The 12,434-nt window shown below is 38.8% G+C and overlaps 1 protein-coding gene across 4 annotated transcripts in view; it reads right to left on the reverse strand.

The window, feature by feature from the left end:
* Positions 1–12,072, reverse strand: part of RAB3IP (RAB3A interacting protein) — a 56,025-nt gene extending 43,953 nt beyond the window's left edge. For 2 of the 4 annotated variants that reach the window (XM_074269584.1, XM_074269588.1), the window contains exon 1: positions 10,608–12,072. The gene's annotated coding sequence lies outside the window, so the exon portion shown is untranslated. Of the gene's footprint in view, positions 1–9,887; positions 10,444–10,607 lie in introns of those variants that run through there. The other 2 variants (XM_074269586.1, XM_074269587.1) reach the window with 2 other exon arrangements.
* Between the last annotated feature and the right edge of the window lie 362 nt (positions 12,073–12,434).

Genomic DNA, 12,434 nt, shown 5'->3' on the forward strand with positions numbered 1-12,434 from the left:
ATCCAATGTGGTTGAAAAAGTCACTCAAAAACCCTTGGAAATATCAGTTTTTGCTACAAAAGAGGCACACCCACAGCAGTCCTTCATCAAGGAGACAGTGTGATAAAAGTGGGTGAACTTCCCAGTACAACCAGAACAAAGCCTTACTTCTTATCCAGTGCTTGTAGCTAGAATTTTATTAAAGGCCATTAAGTGAGCAGTACAATTATGTAGGATAAGACCTGACAAGATATACACCTTTAATGCACAAATAATGTATGCTGTGAAACTATCCCAGAGTGGCAAATTTTATTGGCCACAGCTCCAGATTTTACTCACGTGTCTCCATTAAAGATAACCAGACTATTACATAATTGGTGATAGATTCTTGAAGAAAAGGTTTCTAAAGTTCCTCTTAAATGACTATCTTTACAGATGCATCCAAACATAAAAATTGTTACTCTATACTCTCATGACTTTATTCTATGTTGGCCAATACTTCTTTATTTCAGGAAGCCCAAGAATCTCATTCTAAATATCACCAAGCTGCTCAAGCTTTATGTTTACAGTTTGGAATAACAAGAGAGGAAGCTAGGAGCATAGTAAAAGCCTGTACACTCTGCCTTCCTTTCCATGCTCCTATGCTCCCTCCAGGGAAGAAGCCTCTTGGTTTGAGACCCAATGAAATTTGGCAAATGGATGTGACCCATTATAAATCTTTTGGTCATCTGTCTTTTATCCACGTTTTCAGGATTCACTTTTGCAATACCAGCAGCAAAAGAGACAGCCTGAGTGGTCACTGAATTCCTTATATAAGCATTTACAATTATGAGTGTGCCACAAGCAATAAAAACAGATAATGGACCTGCATATACTTCTAAACATTTTGCACACTTTTGTGCACAGTATAAGATTTTACACACCACTGGCATACCCTTTAATCCTCAATAACAGGCAATAGTAGAGAGGAGAAACAGAGACATTAAGACACTCCTCTAAAAACAAAAAAAAGGGGGAGCCACAGGTAACCCTAGAGAACTTTTAAATTCAGCTCTTTATACAACTAACTTCTTGATTTTTGACAAAGATGCACTGGCTCCAGCAGACAGGTTTTATAACCCTCTGGAAGGGGAGTGTCCAGTGCAAGCAGCTCCACTATCTTTAGATAATCACCAGGTGATGTAGAGAGACCCAGAAAGTGGTGAATGGAAGGGACCAGATAGGTTAACTGCTTGGAGAAGAGGGTTTGCTTGTATCTACAGATGGAGAAAGAATCAGATGGGTGCCAATGAGCCGTATTCGCCTTGTCTATTGGAAACAAAAAAAAGAGAAAACCCTTGAAACAAAGGAGAAGACCCAAGAAAACATTGGGTGGTTCCATCGATGATTGTGCCCACCACTGAAAGAGCATGGCAGTTGTGGTGATTGACTCATGGACATCAAAAATTGTTAATGAAACTGATGCAGGACTTGAAAACCCTCAGGAATCATTGGATTCTCTGAGACATGATAAAATTGTTGTAGGACTTGGAAACCCTCAGGAATCATTGAATTCTCTGAGACATGATGAGACTGTTGCAGGACTTCAAAAACTTGCAGGGATCATTGGATTCCCTGACAAGTCAGAGGTTCTCAAACTATGGCCCATGGGCCAGATGTGGCCCACTGAGGACATTTATGCGGTCTGCAGGGTTATGGCAAATGGGCTGAGGGGTGGAGACAGAGTGTGAGTTTTTGTTTTTACTATAGTCCGGCCCTCCAACAGTCTGAGGGACAGTGAACTGGCCCCCTATTTAGAAAGTTTGAGGACCACTTCGTGAAGTAATGGACAATAAATTGCTTTTGGACTATCTCTTGGCTTCTGAAGGAGGCATATGTGTGACATACCTTCCTTCTAGGACTTCTGGAAATCTTTTACAACACCATGTTGATTTATATTGTTTGTTATATCACTACTTGCATGTCCAATTCATGTTTGTTACACCATATCGAGTCTACATTGGCTATGGGGAGAGTCATCACTGCTAGCCTATGCTTTATTGCTATGTGCTTGTGTAATACTTCCCATGCTGATGGGTTTGTGTATAGCTGTTTCTAGTAAGACCCTTCAGCCAAGAAACCTGCTAACACTATCTGGCTTGACTCCCCACTTCTCTTTGGTGTTTTTCATCTCTCTTTCTGAGAAATCAGGCAGGGCATGATCATATCCTTTTTAGTGCTTTCATCTCCCTTCCTGAGAAATTGAGGGAGGCATGATCACCTCCTTTTTGTTGTTTTCACCCCCTTTCCTGATAATTCAGAGAGGGTGTGACCACCTGTGTTCTAAAACATATTTCTATGTTGAATTTCACTTGTTTCTACTATGCTTAAATTTATAAAACTTAAAATACTAGCTAGAAATAGCTAGGTGGCAAAGTTAGAACAATAGTTTGTACCAAAAATTCTGCCCCACATGCCTGACATATTCTTTCACATACTCAAAAAATAGCACTGAAGAGGGTGGGCTCAAGTTCAGAGACTACATATGATTAAGAGTTCCTCACAGCCACTGGTTGAATTGAAGTTCTTTTTTTCCCTTCCTGGAATCTCCATGAAGTTTTTCTGAGCTATCTATGTACTTCTCTGCTGAGCCCCAAGGCTCAGGCAAGAGGTCATACTCTGAATCTGCTTTACCTGAGGATAGATCTAGTTTGTCCTGACTCAATATCCTGTTAGATGCCTTATTTTTGATTGGTCCAGTCTCTTGATGACCTGGTCAAAAAGGGAACAGGAAATTGAATACTACCTCTGGAATCACTTCCCACTCCCTACGACTTCTGATTAAAAGTGCAAGAGTCTAGCTCCTCAAAGTATTCCCAAAGTTTAACTCTCATGGCAGTTGCTATACTTGACGTGTTATCTTCTTCTCTGATATAGACCCAGAAGTCTGTACAATTCTTTCAGGCAGTCCCCCTACATTTTATCCTTAGGCTTGAAGCACTTCACTCCTTGCACCCATTTTATATTTGTGATTGAATGATTCAAAGGAAGTGTCAGGAGAATGTTCACACTTAGTTTATAAATTTTACTAAATCTAAAACTCAGAGTCTCTCTCACCTAATAAAGCCATCAGAGGACAAAATATCTTGCTACTTAAATAAACTGAAATAAGAGTGTGAATCACTTCTCTCGCTCTACACTTGGGTCCTGTTATTAAGGGGAATCAATGTTCTGAGTCAATCACTACATAGCTCTAAATTCTCATCTTGAGACAGAATAAATAATCAGAATTTGCAAAGAACAAAACATCTGGATCTATCTAAATTCAATGGAATTATATTCCTTGTCCTTGAGGACAGAATTATTTCCTAGTTCAGTGTCTTAAAGTACTTAATAAACCATTGAATAAACTGATTGAATAAACTGATCTGCTTTCCTAGAAATAAGTCAGAATCAGTCCAATCTCTAAATGTTCATCAAAACCTTAGCCATTTATGTACCCTTATCATTCACAGGCAACATCCAATTTTTCATCTCCTTTAAATATAACTATACTTACAAATGTACAAAAATTACATAACACCATTTTTTTCAGTGTTCATCTCAAAGTAGCAAATTTTTTAAAAAGGCTACCTACAAAGTAAATTTTAACTGTTACCAATTAAGTAATTTTCTATAATTCATTTAATCTTTTTTCAATATTCCTGTGAAAACTGATTATTTATATATTTATACTACTATCCTTCAAGGACTATTTTAGTAAATAAAAGTAGTAAGCTCTTCTAAGTGGAAAGTCTTCCATAATTCAAGATAAAAGTTGCACATTGTAAGCAAAGAATTTCCTTTCAGATGCTTATTACAAGGATATATCAACAGAATGCTAGAAAAAAATGCAGGGCTGATAAATGAAAGCACGTTTTTATGGATATTTTGTTTGGGAGTAGAGAAAAGGGAAGAAATAATATGTTTATGTGCTTAATAATAATATATTCTTTTCCCTAGAATTTTACTTCTCTAAAATGCAGCAAAATTAAATTATCTAAATTTAATCTGTACTTTGACAATTTGTAAGTTTTTGAATGCTTTCTAGCATACTTGTAATTTCAGTATATATTGAAACTAGGAACAATGAAGTAAGATATACAATAAAAAGCTATTTAATAATAGAGATCTGGATTTAAGATTTACTATTGACAAGAGCTCTGTAACTCTGGGCAAGTCATTTAACCTGTATCTCAGTTTGTCATTTATAAAATGGAATTATTAATACATTCATAGCTTACCTCACAAGCTAATTGTAAAGAAAATAGTATGTAAGCTTTGAAACACTATATAAATATGTTGTTCGAAGGGAAAATCCCATCAGCATGTATAATTTTAACAAACTATTTCTTAGTTTATTTTTTCCTAAGACACTAATCAACAAACTTTTATTAAGTAGCTACTCCACATTAAGTATCTTGCTAAATATGAGGGATAGAAAAAAGAAGCAAGATAGTGCCTCCTCTCAAGGAGGTTACAATTTAATAGAAGTGATAACATATAAACAAACATATACAAAGTAAGTTGTATACAGGATAAGTGGGAAATAATTCAAAGAGGAAAGGCACTGGATTTTAGAGAGGTTAGGAAAAGACTTTTCCCTAAAAGGGATTTTTGAAACCAGAGAAGTCAACAAATAGAGCAGAGGAGGGGAAAGGTTACAGTCCTGGGGGTCAGTAAGAGAAAATATTTGGAGTCAGAGATGGAGTGGCTTGTTCCCGGAACAGTTAGGAAGTCCATATCACAGAACTGAACAGTATTCTTCAGCAAGTAAAAAGTAAGAAGACTTAGAAGGATGGGAAAGAGCTGGTTTACAAAAGGCTTTGAAGGCCAAACAAGAGTATTTGTATTTGATGCTGAAAACAAAAGGGAGTCAACTGAAGTTAATAGTTGTAGAAGGGTGACAGGATCAGACCTGTGCTTTAGGAAAATCATTTTGATAGCTGAATGGAAAATGGATCAGAGTGGGGAAGAAACTCATCAGCAGGCTCTAGTGATAGTCCAAATCAGAGGGGATAAGGTCCTATACTAGAGTGATAGCAACCAAAGAGGAGAGAAGGTGACGGACATGAAAAGGTGAAACTGGCAGACTTGGCAATAGTTTAGATATGGGGGAGAAGGGTAAGAGTGAGGAATTCAGGATGACTTCCAGGACAGAAGCTTGACATGAATTAAAAACAAATATGTTAACTTTGTTGCATCATAGACCATTTTGGAAGTCTGGTGAAGCATTTTGGATTCCTCAAAATAATATTTTTCAATTTATAAAATACATAAGATTATAAAGGAAACCAATTATATTGAAGTACACTCAATTTTTTCCCATACAAGTTCACTGATACGCTGATATCTAGCCAGCATTTTGGGTAAAGAATTTTTGCTTTAAAGTCATTTAAGGAAGAGGAATGAATTCATGACCAAAGAAGAACTAGAGATCATTATTGATCACAAAATAGAAAGCTTTGATTATATCAAATTGAAAAGTTTTTGTACAAACAAAATGAATGCAGATAAGATTAGAAGGGAAACAATAAACTGGGAAAATGTTTTTACAGTCAAAGGTTCAGATAAAGGTCTCATTTCCAAAATATACATATATATATATATATATATATATATATATATATATATATATATATATATATATATATATATATATATATACTCTAATATATAAGAAATCAAGCCAATCTCCAATTGATAAATAGTCAAAGGATATGAATAGACAATTCTCGGGTGAAGAAATTGAAACTATTTCTAGTCATATGAAAAGATGCTCCAAATCATTAATAATCAGAGAAATGCAAATTAAGACAACTCTGAGATATCACTACACACCTGTCAGATTGGTTAGAATGACAGGGAAAGGTAATGCAGAATGTTGGAGGGGATGTGGGAAAACAGGGATACTGATACATTGTTGGTGGAACTCCAGCCATTCTGGAGAACAATTTGGAACTATGCTCAAAAAGTTATCAAACTGTGCATACCCTTTGATCCAGCAGCATGGCTACTGAGTTTGTATCCCAAAGAGATCTTAAAGAAGGGAAAGGGACCTGTATGTGCAAGAATATTTGTGGCAGCCTCTTTGTGGTGGCCAGAAACTGGAAACTACGTGGATGCCCATCAAATGGATCTTGGCTGAATAAATTGTGGTATATGAATATTATGGAATATTATTGTTCTGTAAGAAATGACCAACAGGATGATTTCAGAAAGGTCTAGAGAGACTTACATGAACTGATGCTGAGTGAAATGAGTGAAATCATTACATACTTCAACAACAATACTGTATGATGCTCAATTCTGATGGACGTGGCCCTCTCCAACAATGAAATGAGCCAAATCAGTTCCAATAGAGCAGTAATGAACTGAACCAGCTACTACTCAGTGAAAGAACTCTGGGAGATGACTATGAACCACAACATAGAATTTCGAATCCCTCTAATTTTGTCCCCCTACATTTTGGATTTCCTTCACAGGCTAATTGTACACTATTTCAAAGTCCTATTCTTTTTGTTCAGCAAAACAACTGTTTGGTCATGTATACAATATATTGTAATTTATAACATATTTAACATGTATTGGTCGACCTGCCATCTGGGGGGAGGGGGTGGGAAGGAGGGGAAAAATTGGAACAAATGGTTTGGCAATTGTCAATGTTGTAAAAATACCCATGCAAATATCTGGTAAATAAAAACTATTTTTAAAAAATAAAATAAAATAAAGTCATTTAACATTAATATTCTCCTAATAACAAAATATGGTTACCAATCATGAAATTAAGGATCTCAAAATACTTAAATTGTAGATGACATAAAGCGCCATGTAAAGACATGAGAGGTAAAAGAAGAAAATATATACCTAATTACTTCCCAACCAAAACCTTGGGGCTGGCTCTGAGAGGTAAAAGCTGACCAAATTTATCCAAGAACTATACCTTCAGAACATCTTCCCCATCCCCAGGTTCATCTTTATATATCTTCTCCCTATATTACAATCAAACTCATTCAAGGCAGAGGCTACTTGATTTGCATATATTTTTATGAGTCTAAGAGTCTAAGAAACAGAAACTACAATAAATGTGTCTATTTAAGGATAACAGGAGAAAGAACTGGCCAAAAAAATAAAGAACAATTTCTTTACAAAATTCATTTTATGTGAAAAGTTGTACATAATTGTATGTATAACATGTCTTCTCCAATATAATCTAAGCTCTTTGAGGGGCAGGGGCAATTTCATTCCCCCTTCTCTCCCCCCCCCCCAGCACATAGCACAGTACTAGGCATACAGAATATAATATCTTAATTATTTGACTGGAATAGAAGGTGAATTCCCTATGTACCAACAATAAAAGAATATGGACACTCCTAGCACAATGATGATATTGTTGTATGTTTTGTTTTTTTTTTTTTAATACAAATTATCTCTACCACAATGCATAGCTCTTCTACATGAATAAGAATCACAAAGAATTAAAAGGACAGATCAAAGCCATTTTAAAAAAATGTGTGAGGATGTAGGAAAAAGGAAGTTAACAGGTCAGATGTATAGAGAAAACAGGGTTTATCCTTAAAGGACCTGGTTTGAATTCCAGCTCCCTTTCTTTAACTATCTGCCATGACCCTAAGCATTATCAATCTATCCTCTGTCTCTCCAGAACTCATTTTTCTTCTACTATAAAATAAAGGATTTGAACTAGACCCTCTCCAAAGTCTCTTCTAGCTTTAAATTCTATAAACCTATGATTTGTTCAGCACTGAAACCACATTTATCGATAGTGATTCATAAAAAAAATAGAGGAAGCATAAAAATTTAGGAGACTGATATACAAATTACTGTTTTCCTAAAAAGTAAGGTTATCTCAAATACTGTTCAAATTAAATTTATTCTAACAAAATGTAAAGAGTGATTTGGCATTACAATGGGAAATATTTACTGATTATACAGAAGAGCTGCTGAACTTCTTTTCCCTTAAAATATTAACTATCATGTGACAAAACAGATAATAAAACCCGCATATGGATATATACCAGAAAGTGTTTCTTCAAAAAGAGCCACGTCAATATTTTTTGGGGGGTAGCACAACCAAAAAAAGAACAAAAAGGAGGTTTTTTCCCTTATAGAGAAATTCAAATACTGAATAGTGTATAATTGTTACAGTGATTAATATAAATTCCATGAAACTTTCTGCATCATCCCACATTACTAACCCATATTTCTGAGATACAGTATTGACATGCACAGTACAATAAATACCTAACGTTACCATACAAGATCTTATGAAACTGGTATAATATTTAACAGCATCAATTGTTTACTATGCTTGACCTCCAAACCCAAGCTATTTGCACCTCAAATTTGTAAATAAATCATCATAAAAAACCCAAAAATTTAAATTTAAACTTTAATCAAAACTATAAAAATTAAAAAGAATAATAAAAAAAAACTAAAGTATTCCTTCAGAAAACAAGCATTTAATCATCCAAGAGTTTGGAATATTCCATTATCTCTCTAAAAATTATGTAATCATTTTGCATAAAAGTGACAATCAGAAAAAGATTCAATCAATAAAGACAGCCTAGATGTAAATATCAACTACCTAAATTTCCTCCAAATTAATAATATTGCCCTCCTCTCAGAGTCTGAAAGATCCTCATTAACCTTTATATATCACACTTCACATTTAAAATCAGTAGGACAAAGTCACAAATTTCACAATAGGGGTGAAATGCCAGTGTAAAGTTTATGTCCATGATTTTCCCATTTTTCCATCTTCTCCAACTCAGAAAAGTTTCCTAAGACTTATTTTCCTATTAGTGTCAGAAATATGATTCATTGAAACCTCCTGTGACTTCAGTGATTTCAACTTGCCAATAACTGCAACTCTCAAAAAGAAATCACAAATATTAAGTTCCCAGACTCTGATAAATTGAAATTCTTTACAAGAAATTTGGAGAACCATTTAAGATTATTTTTTATGAACATATGCTGACAAGCTCTTTTACTCACAAAGGTGAACAATAATAGACTAGGCAGCGTTAGTAGTGGGATAAAAAGCTTGTTTATTTGAAAAAAAAAAAAAGTTCATGTTTTAAGAGAAGGAAATTTTTTTTTGAGCTATTTATTTTCAAGGGTGAATTCTCCATAGACTCAAATCTATTATATTGTTTTGTGTGTGTGTATATATATATATATATATATTTATTTATAAATATATATGTATATATATATATATAATTATTCTCTGTATACTTACGTTTATAGCTTTTATTCTTCATGCAAAGTTTATAGCTATCTCTGCTCAAAACCCAAAGGAAAAATAAAATTCAGAAAGCGGTTCATATTAATAAAGGATTCACAATTTTAAAAGTCGGTAAAAACTTGAATTCAAGTCTCATTTCTGACTTAACGACCAATTCAAGTCTGCCTGACAAACTAGCCGGTTCAAATCCTGCTTCTACATATGTTAGCTGTGAGGAGTCACAACCAATCAATAAGCTGATCGATTCTCTGTGGCTATAGGAAACATAAGTATTGTGAGTGTTTTCTATCCCCATGAAACAGGTGCAGTCTCTATCCATCTCTATGGGATCATAGCTCTAAAACTGAAACGGCCAGGAAAGACACAACCTTCCCCCCCCCCCCCCCACTTTACAGTACAGGACAGTGAAGCCCAGAGATTGAGGCGATTGGGTAGGTAGTAATTGTCAGAAGCAGCATTGGAACCCAAGTCTTCCGACTCCAGCGCCAGGAAGCCGAGTGTGCAGACAGAGAGGCAGGAGGACTCCCGTCCGAACCCCGGGGCCAGCGGCGGGACTCCGGACACGTCTAGAATCGACCCGCGCCCTCAGGCAACTCCGAGACTTCGGTTTCGGATAACTCACAGCTAGAGTCGGGGTGGGGTGGGGTCCCAACAGGCCTTCTCCATTCCAGAGAAACCACACGTCTTCCTCACCCCGCCGCCTTAAATCGGACAGAAGCAGCTTGCACGGAGCCTTCTTCTGCTTCGGTCCTTCCGCCCCCCCCGGGGAGCCAGGGGCTCTCCCAAACCCCGGCTTCCACCCGGGCAGCGGGGCGATGTTTGTAAATCGCCGGACGCCGAGCCACGCACGCGGCAGGGTCTAAGTGAGTGCTCGTTGCCATGCCCCGGCTCGGACACCCCAAGTTTCTAGTCAGGGTCCGGCTCCCCCTTTTTCCGGGCGCACTCCGCCCGTGCACGTCTCTCGGAGACGTCCTCGAACTTCATATTGGGCGTCCCCAGGCTGGCGGGGGGTTAATTAGTAACCGCCGTCGCCTGCTGAGCGAGGCCGGGGGCCCGCGGGAGGCGCTGCTTGAGCCCGCCCGGCACCGCGGATTCCCGGGGGAAGCGGCGACGCTCGGTGCCGAGGCTCAGTGGCCGGGGGCCCGGGGAAGGCCCCCGGGGTCCGGGGTCGAGCTGCGCGCGCCGACCCCTCCACGGGCGCCCCACACCACGGCGGCGGCGGCGGCTGCGCCCCGAGGGGCGGAGGCGCTGGCGGGCGGAGGGGGCGGTGCTGCGGCTCGCGCTCCCCGCTCCCTCCCCCTCTCCTCCCCACCTGTCCCCTCAAACTGAAGCTGACACTCACCTGACCGAAAACCCCCGCGGAGACACGACCTCCGCAACGAGTCCACCCGCCCGAGCGCAGTGACTACGGGAGAAACCCAGGGCCACAACTGCCCCCGGCCGACGCCGCTCCGCTTCTGGACCAGCTCGGCGCACTGCGCTGGGGGAGCAGTCGGAGGAGTCGGACACTGCGCCTGCGCCGCGGGGACCGGAGCCGGCTGGAGGGACCAAACTCCCCACCCCGCCCCACCCCGCCCCGCACCTGACTCCTTTTCCCCCTTAAAGTGGAGGGGTAGGGCAGCCGAGTCGGGCTGAAGGGCCAGGCACTCTTCGGCGCCCTCTGGCGCCAAAAGACGTCCCATGCACGCGCCCTGGGCACTGCAGGTTCATTGGGCCCCAGGTGTCTGGGGCTGGGGTGGTTTCCCCGGGAACAGTCTCGAGTCGGCGCAGAGCTTTCTTGACTTGGGGCCAGGCTTGTCAATGTCACCCGAGCTCTTAAGTATGTTCAAGTCAAAAAAAAAAAAAAAAAAAAAAAAAAAAAAAAGCTCCCGAAAGAACTCAGCAACCTATAGGATCGGGATTGTTAGAAATGAACAAGAGGCGTGAGGTTTCTCTGAGTTAGAAGATGATGTGCAATGAGCATCCCTCCAACCCCAGCCTTCCGGTATGGAAGAAGGGAGGGCTAGAAAATAAAAAGAATTCATTCCTTCCCACCCCCATTCGTCTCTTTCCAGGAACTGCTTGAAGGAAAATGCATTTTTTGCAAATGGCTTTTTGCCTTGAAGGCCCTTTATCGAAGCTCTTAAACTACTACTCTGACAAGCTGGCTGTTCCCAAACTTACAAATGGAAGAAAAAATGGAAATGGCAAATAAAGAACTAAAATTAACCACTAATGAAATACACATCTCTGAATGTGAGGCCCAGAAAGTTCCATCTTAGGTTCACAGATGTAAAAGTGGTCCTCTCGCTGGACAGATTCACATTTAGCTTGTGTGATTAATATTAACCAATAGACGTTTATTAAATGTCTCATGTGCCAGGGTTGTACAAAGTGCCAAGCATATGCAATAAGGTGTATCTAATCTAGAGAAAGAAGGGAAGAAAATGAATATTTGTTATTCTTTCGGGTTTTCTTGGCAGAGATACTTTTGCATTTCCTTCTCCCCCTCATTTGACAGATGAGGGAACTGAGGCACATAAGAGTGAAGTGACTTGCTCAGGATCACACAGCTTGTGTTTGAGATCATATTTGAATTCAGGATGCTTGCTTCCTGACTTTAAACCCTGGAGGTAGGTGCTATTATTCTCCTTTTTAAAATGGAGGAAATGGATACAGAGGTTAAGTCAGTTGTCCAGGATCACAAAGCTAATAAGATTCTGAGACTGAATTTGTATCCCAATAGATGTAGTTTCATGTATAATCATTTCCCTCCCCTCACACTGTTATAAATATTTTATTTAAGTTCAGAATAAAATAATTTTTTAAATACATACTATGTGCTATATTGTATAAACATATATTTTAACATATTTAACATGTATTGATCTACTTGCCATCTGGGGGAAGGGGTGGAGAGAAGGAGGGGAAAAATTGGAACAGAAGGTTTTACAATTGTCAATACTGAGAAATTACCCATGAATAGATCTTGTCAATAAAAAGCTATAATAAAAAAAATTTTTTAAAAAAGGACATACTACGTGCCATGCACCAAGGATACAAAGGGGGAAAAAAAGCCAATCCCTGTTTTCAAAAGATATCTAGTCCAAACTCCATATTTTACAGCAGGTATGTAAAGGCTCTGGGCTCAAATTTAATTTATGTCACACATATGCATTTATTAAGGATT

This window comes from Sminthopsis crassicaudata, chromosome 5, assembly GCF_048593235.1.
Source record: "Sminthopsis crassicaudata isolate SCR6 chromosome 5, ASM4859323v1, whole genome shotgun sequence".
In the NCBI taxonomy this organism is placed as follows: Eukaryota; Metazoa; Chordata; class Mammalia; order Dasyuromorphia; family Dasyuridae; genus Sminthopsis; species Sminthopsis crassicaudata.